This window comes from Ciconia boyciana, chromosome 5 (genome assembly GCF_034638445.1).
Source record: "Ciconia boyciana chromosome 5, ASM3463844v1, whole genome shotgun sequence".
NCBI lineage: Eukaryota > Metazoa > Chordata > Aves > Ciconiiformes > Ciconiidae > Ciconia > Ciconia boyciana.
The window spans coordinates 41,450,460-41,459,164 of record NC_132938.1 but is presented as its reverse complement, the minus strand read 5'-3'; positions in this window follow the sequence as shown (position 1 = coordinate 41,459,164).

Here is an 8,705-nt window from a genome sequence, read left to right as displayed (position 1 = left end):
AAAATATTTTGAAATATTATGTCTCTTAAATTTTCCTTTTTGCCTTGGAATTGAAGAGGCTTTTATGTTAAGTAAGATAATATTCTGTATGATATTTGATAATATTCATCGCAGGAACCATGTTGTTTTTTGATGTTATGGCAAAGATGAGAAGTGTTAGTCAATATAAATGATTCAAGTTACAAAGATTTATCATTGAATGCATGTGATTGATGCAGCAAACGTTAGAAAAAGGTCTTTCTGTAAGTGTTACAATTTAATATCATCTCTATTTAGTACTGCAAAATTGAAAATCCAGAGTTGTTCAACCATTTCCTTCATCCAGAAGCTTAAATGCAGTACTTCTCTCTGCACAATGGGATTCATCCTTTGTAATTAAAGGCTTTGCTTCTCCTGTTTTCAGGACCAAGCAGGGGCTCACTTTGCTAAAACTGAAGTCAAGGGTGTTTTACTCTTAGGGCAGTGGAGCTGGTTCTCTAAAGGTCTTCCTCTTGCATTTGCTTTCTTTTTTAAAATGAAATTTGGTTTTGGAAGATAGTACCATCTTCTGAAAAAAAAATATTCATAGTGCATTCAAACCCTCTTTAAATATTTGACTTATTTTTTTTTTATTCAGTTCTATCATTGGAAACAGTTAGTACTAGTAATGGTATATGTCACAAAAACTTCACCAAAGCAGTGCAATGCTGGGAAATACGTGTCATGACTGAAAATAGCAACAGTTTTTGAATAATTACTTGTGCAATGCTACTTCGAGTATTGTCACAACAGTCAGAGTTGACGTTCTACATGTGCAAACAGTTGCATGGGTGGATCTTGCCGAGTGACAGGAAATGTTAGATACCTTCCAAAACACAAATTAAATAAATCCAGAGAATATTCCTCACTATAGTTGCTATCGTGCCTAGCTCTCTCCAATGACTTTGAAAAAGTTCTTGTTGTTCAAGATATATGTTCTATGATTATAAATCATTAATTGAACTACTGCTGTTTCTTAAAGTTACTGAATTTAATTATTAGTTTAAAAACATAATTATTAATTTTATAGTTAAGAATTGTTTTGACAACTCTTATTTCTTTAAACATCAATAGAATAATTCCACCTTATATAACTGAAAGTGTTTATGCATTACGTGGGATAATGAAGCATAATTGCATTAAAGTAGAATGCTAAAACTGAAGCTTCTACAAAAATATACTTGATTTTTTTAGCAAGATTCTAAATCTATTAAAACTTACAGAATTCCCCTTAAGATTTTTTTTTTTACTCTGCCTTATCTAACATCAGTATGCACTTTAATTCATTTACTGAAATTAAAACATGCTATGGAAAACATAATAAGAATCCTCTCACCCCAAATCTGTAATATTGAAAAGCAGTCTGATAACCTCTTTCAGTTATATTTTCAGTTTGTGTATATACTGCTGCATGTTGTGGAATTCTAGTGCTCTGAGTCATAAATACTAAGAAAATTACTGCAGTTATGAAACTAGAATATATTCTTTATTATGTTACTTCTGATGTTTAAGATCTGATACTTAAATTGTATTGCAGATCACTCAAGTTTGGTTGTACCTAAGTATGAGACAGGCTGAGTTCATTTATATCCTGGTGTTTATGCCTAACTTGGAATTGTTTCGCATCATCAGAAGTGTATTCAGAGCTCAAAGCCTTAATTACTAAGTGTGTCCTATTTCCTTATAAGTATATCCAATTTTCTTATGCTTATTCTTGGAGTTCTTTTATGTGTTTCTGTCCTGGTTTAGTCTCATATCCCATGTCAGGCTCAATTCAGTTTCTAGTCCAACAGCAAACATGGTACAGAAGAAACCTGGACTGAAAATGTTTTTTTTTAAGTTTTACTTTCTTTAAATTTGCCTGATACAGAATACTTGCCTTGAAATCAGTTCCATCAAGGAGAAAATCTCTTATGGAATTTGCAGAACTGAAATCTAGAGACTGCGGGGAGGGAGGTTACTTGTTTTCACTTCCCTGTTAGTCTAGTAGTGATTAGTAGAGCCATCTTGTTTGAATTCTAATATAAAAATAATTTTGTTGCTCTTTTTTTCCTGGTAATGTATATTTATTATAGATTTTTGAAGAAATATTCCAATGTGAAAAATACTGCGCATATATATGTATTTTTTATTATTATTTTTTAGCTTAAGCTGCTGGTAGCGTGTAGTGTTGTGACTTCAGTTTAGCTATACCCAATAAGAGTGGCAGTTCTCTCCCTGTGGAAGATGAAATAGGTGATTGTTCTTTCAAATAACCTATTCTTTTTAATTTCTTAAACAAGAGTATGTGTTGAATTGTGGGGATAGCTGTCTGGTGCCCATATGGCTTCACAGCAAATTTTATGTGTTGCTAAAGTTGCTATTACAGCCTGTGATACAACCAGTCTATAAGCCTATTGCTCATACTAAACCCAAGTTTTTTCTAATGGCTATTTTGTCCCGTCACCCCCCGCCCCTTGCTTGTTGGCTTTTTTTGTTTGATCTATTGTATCTATTTTTATTTTATTATGGTAATGAAAAGCTAAAATCAAGGATATGGACACACTGAAGTTTGAGAATTGCGTTCTTGTCTTGTAAAGGTTAGTTTTTCTGGAGAAAGAGGAAAGTAAGATGATCAAAATGTATGAGAAGCTACTAATTGTGGAATTTACTTAGTTGCTTTTTATTAGAGATGCTTAAATTTTTTTACTAATCATCAGTGAACAGGGGTTAAAACAGCTTTTTCTATCAGCTGCTTGTTTTGACATTAGAAATCAATCATCATTTCGAACAGTGGCCGTTGTAATATATTCCACCTTGAAATTATTTATTTGGCATTACAGTTATCTTTCCAAACACTTTATGACACTTATAGTTCCTTTTCAGTTTCTTTCTAGGATCTTTTTTTAACTCTATGTAGTGAAAATCTAGGTAGTTCACTTGTAATCCTCAGACGGCAAAATGCACTTCTTCAGGAAAGCTATTAAATGTGCAAAAATTGTTTAATGATAGTCTGTTGCTTCTGTGGTATCTAGGCAGATTTCTGTGCGATAGAGGTCTGTGTTGTGTTCTTTGTAGGATACTTATGATGATGCAATCAATACAAGGGTACTAGTTAAAACACTTGTGACTTGAGCATTCCAAATGGGGGGAAAGAAGTCATACTAAAATTGATATTCCTTCACTTGAGCATCCTACAGCTTATTTCATGATATGTAGTAAACTTAGTAGCTTTGTTTATGCAATGTGACCTCATCTGAGAGAGAAAGATGCTATAGCTGTGGTTACAAAACTCATCCTCTTTAGGCTCTATCCAAAGCAGATGCTTGATTTGGAAGTGGCGCGGCTCTTCTACTATCTGGGAGAAAACTGCTCTAATTATAGGTTAACAACAATAAGCAGTAGTGTGGAGCACTGATGTTCGAGTACAGCAATGTGTGTTGGTTTTCCCCTCCCCTTTACCTTTCCAGTTGTTGTAAAGGAAGCTTCATGTGCCATGAAGCAAAATAACTTTTGATGATGGGCTCCGGAATCAGCAGAAATACAATTTTGCTGATGTTAGGTTTATAATGATTATTTTTTAGTGTAAGTGATATCAAAGAATATTATGCCTCAGGGTATTTTAATCAGACACAATATATTTCTAAAACATACTGCGAGGTCTTCATAAACTTTCACACTTGTATGTCTATTCTCATCATACCTGGAGTTGCTGTACTTCATTGAGTGCATGTTGAAATATGAACTGGGATTAAGAGAACTGCAGTTAGAGAGCCTTGAATACTTTCCGTGAATGCTGAGAACAGTTTCACAAAGCTGAAGGTTTTGGCAGCTTAAGGGATTTCCTCCCACTGCTGCTCATTCCCATCTGACTATGCTATGAATTGCATTTTGTAACTGATGTGACTTAAATATAGTCTTCTGAAAATACATCGTCAGGGGTATTCGGGGGTTTTAGGGGCTCTTTTTTTTCCATCCACATCATCTCTGTGATCCAGTTTATGATATTGCATACAAACATTTGTGTCTGAACTTTCAGTTGGAGCAGCATGCTGTGGTGTCAACAACTAACTGGGCAGCAGGAGAGAGAATGGGTCAAGTTAGTTTTTTACTGCTGAAGGATTTGTTCTCTGAGCCCCTAGTGAGCTAGAAGTGAAGAAGTTCCTATGCAAAGTCCCAATGTATGTATTCATGAAAACTTGTTTATTGCATGTTTGTTTAATTTACGTTTGATTTGACTGAATGAAAGGGCAAATGTGTGTCTGAAAAAACGTGGAACATAGGATTAAAGGAAATCTACATTTTGGAATTGGGTCAGTTTTCAAGTGTTAAAATAGCTCTCTTTATTACATGTGCTTCTGATTCCCATCCCCCCCGGCCAATTTTTGTGGATTGAGAGGCATGGTTTTTTGTTGTGGTTTAAAAAAAAAAGTTCTCCCCTGTTGCTATGTAAAGTGACCATAAAATGTACATGCAAATGCAAGACCTATCCTCAGGGAACATGTTTGGAAACCTTTCGTATTGTGTTATAAACATATATGCACATGTAAGGCATTTAAAATAATATTTCATAGAGGTGATCACACTGTGTTATAAAAATGTGAAACAAATCCTCCTCTCAACCTTGGTTTAACTGTAAAGTGATAAGCTAGACAATGTAATTAATGTAGTTCAAAGCCTTTCATTACTATCAACCTAAGTGAGTTTTAGTATACATGAAGACTCTCCAGTTATTTTTAGCAGTGTATGTTCGTTTGTTTCATAGGTGATCGAGTTGAATGTGCTATCCCTTTCCTATCATACTGACTTATGATCTGGGATTACATAGAGTCTTTATCCCTATATCGTTGCATAAGTCATGTATAGTAACTTCTTTGTCTGCTTTCTCCAACTATAAAATTAGGTGATTCCCCTTGTTTTCCTCTTGAGAGTATTATGCGGTTTGGTTCATTGTTTATGCCTACTTTAAGTATTACTTAAGAAAAAAGCTAATGGAAAAAAATGTAGTCTGGTTTTAAGAGTTCTCTTAATTGAAACCATTCCATTGGAACCTATGGAAGGAACTAAAGGGTGAGTTCATGAACTTACTTGAGCTTATGTATTAGTGGTAACTTAAGCTCCAGCTTCTTGTAGTTATAAAAGTAGTTGACAGCTGTCATAATTTCAGATAAAGTAGTTGTGCTTTTGTGTGAACTACAGAAAAATAGGTGCTGATACGGTGGGAGGTTGCTAGCCTGAATGCTTTATCAGATTCCTTTTTAAGCTGTGATATAGCAAGACCAGTAACTCAAGTTTTCTGTAGGTTTTTTTCACACATCACTGTTGGAACATTTCTGTATTCTCTATATTACAGATAGCCTTTTTCATGAAGATGTACCAGCAAACAATTTATTGCTCTGAAGTATTTTGTGATTGAATGACATATTAAAACCTGTTAAAACTTTTCATTTGAAGCTCGCTTTGACTTGCATAATACTGCGTTGATGCACTGATTGTAAATTGTCTTCAGTATAAAGTGTCCTGATACCTCCACAGAGGGAAGGGATACAATCACTCTGTTATTTTACCATGGGGGGGGGGGAAAAAAAGGCAAAAGCAATTGTTCTAGTGATTGGGAGGGCACTGAAAGAGATTAATGGCTTTAGTTATTTCATAGTTCATTTCATGACCTTGGCCTTGAGTGAAAGTATTTTTGTTACAGGCGTGGCTTTGATATACTTTTGGATTTTGATTTAGTGGTGGTTTTCTGGTGGTCTTGCCCCCAGCTTAAGATTGACATAAATAAGTACTAACTAATACTGATCTAGAACTACTAGAAGCTGCGATGATCTGTAGGTGTTTTGGAAAGATTTGTGAGCTTTGCTGTACAGGTACAGTTTCATCTTAGCAACAAGTTAGATTAATCATCATAATGAATCACGTCTTGCTTAAGGAGAGAAGCTGTCTTGAGTAAAGAGCAAACTGAAGTCCTAGTAGAGATGTTTATGGCCTTGAAAAATGTATGCCCAGAATATGGAGGTCTTTCCTGTTTGCAGGAGATTCTTCTGGATGAGATAAAAATGGAACTACAAGGGAAGCAGGAAGAAGGCTCTGGATGAACCAAAAGCAGGTGTCAGCAGGTCATATTTTATTCAAATAATGCTTAAAAAGTTAGGTTCACAATGTAATGTGTCTGACAATCAAGCAACATGCAATACAAAGGGGGTGCATTTAATTGAAAGTATATTGATATTGAGAACCATTTGAAATTAAAACGTTTCAAATGAGTAGGGAAAATACACTATAGTACGATGGTCATAGTGATAATACAATGGAATAGCTCTTTTCACGACCAAGGCAAAATTATGATTACAACTTAGTCTTCAAAGGTGATGTGCAGAAAGAGAGGAGATGGCTCAGACTCCTAGACTCCTCAGAAGTTCAGCAAACTTTCCACCCAGGAACCCCTCTGAAACTGGGACAGTGGTGAGCAGTGGCATAAAAATGAAAATGTTTGACATAACTCTGTTTTGTAGGAAAAAAAAATGAGGCTGTATCCCTTTGGAAGGAGGTGGTTGGACTTGGAATCAGAATTGGTGTTTCTGTTCAAAGCCTTTGTTGTTGTTCTGCTTCCAGGATTTAAGTAATCCCCTCTGCATTCTCCATGTTTTCATGTTTTCATTACACTTTCAGCTCTCTGTTAAAACAAAAATATCAAAATCTCATGCTTTAGAACACAGCCAGCAAGGTCAAGGAGGAATCTGTGTCCAGTGCATGTATGATTGGTGAGGTGTATTGAGGGCTTGGGGGATATGGCATGGGACTTTTGTTTCTCTAAAAAAAATATTGTCCAATGTTAATTGCTAATATTAATTTATGCTAATATTTCAATACAAATTTAATGCAAATTTTAATATAAATTCTTTATTGGTATATTTTTCCTCCTTTGCTGACACCCATACTGACAGCTATTCAGGGTCAGGGTCCCCTCTGACTCACAGATAGAGTGTTAAAAGATCTCAGGTATTTTACTTTCTCTGCTGCATGAAGTTGATTTTTGCTTTCTAGCCTTGTTTGGGCATATCTGAGCTAATCAGACAACCACTATTGCAGAAGCTTGTTGGAGGCACATCACTTTTGATAAGCCAAAACTGGCAGCCCTCTTCTTTCCCATGAGGTTCTGCCCTGATCCTGTGTCTGTCTCTCAATGAATTGGTTTAGCTGTCAGGAAGCTGTGCACATGGAACAGCGTGAACTGGGTCAGTTCAGCTGGGGGGAGACCAGATGCAAGAGAGAAGCAGATTTCAGCCAAACTGGCTAGGCACAAAGGCACAAAGACAAGGCAACACCAGAGGGAGGGGACAGGGGTAAGCACTTGGGGGTCCCCAGAAGTGAGCGTGGGGTGGGTATCCTCTTTGGCAGTAACAGGCTGGGATATTGTTGCATTACGATATTTATTGCACATCACCCTCAGTTTTCTGGGGACTAAAAATCCCTTCACTACTAAGGACTTTCTTGTTGATAGCTTGCCTGCACAGGTTAATTTGCCTCTTTTATGATTTATGAGGTGAGTGCATAATTTGGTACTTTGTCTGCTATTATAGTACCTCCTCAGAGAGGCTCTTCCCAAACTTCTTTAGGCCTGCTGTGGTGATTTTTGAGTGCTGTAATGTTTTAGGATATATATGAGGTCAAACCTAGAATCACAGGTATCTCAATCACCTTGAATACAATGAGAAGTAAAGCATTGGGTTTTTTTTGTTTGTTTGTTTTTTTTGTGTGTGTGTGTTTTTTTTTGTTTGTTGTTTTTTTTGGCGGGGGGGGGGTGTTGGAGGGAGGAGGGGTTGGGTGTTACTGGACAGATGGAGTTGTGTGTTCTGGTATATGTCTATATTTTTCTTTTCCTGTCTTAAGAAGACAGGCATGACTACATGGCTGTGTAATAATAAAACATTGTAGTAGTAAGTGTAACAATTAATAAATACTGTCATTGTTCCTAGCTCTATAAAGCACACAAAACACTCTCCTTTGATCAGTGAATTAGTAACATTCAGTCACTTTCATTAATCTTTAAATACCTTCCAATGCTTTCTAAACTATTTCATTTTGTAATGAGGTGAAAAAGGAGAAATAAACAGATCATTAAGGAAAACCAAACACTGGCACAGTAAGAAGCTTGCTGCTAAAATAGTGATTAGTACACAAAATGAATTGTCTTCAAGGCTCTGAAATACAGCTAAAGGAGTTCCAGTCGTTCCTTATTTAGGTGCTTGTGACCATATGGTTGAACTGATGTAACAGATGCATACTGCTTAAAGATCCTAGTCTTTTCCCCATGGTTCACTGCAAGCTTTCGCTTACTCTCCTATGCCTTTTCTCACCTCAAGAGAACTGTTCCAGAGTTCCATGTTTCATCTTTAAAACGAGTGTTTTGACCCTGCAGGGAACCATTACAGCTGAGCACCTATGCAGGGATGGCAGGAGTTCCCTGAGAAAAGCAGCAGGCCCAGGACCACGTTGGCTTACCAGATAGTTGAACTACACCGCTGCAGCTTCTCAGCGAACCTGTTGTGTGTCTTCTCATTATCAGATATCATTGTTTGTATACTTTATTCTACTCCAACCTTATCTACTGTGTAAGTCTGTTTCTGTATTTTCTTGCAGGCTTTTAAAGTGCTACAGGTTATTTAACGTGTCCCAGTACTAGGACAGTAATATTGCTTCAGCAA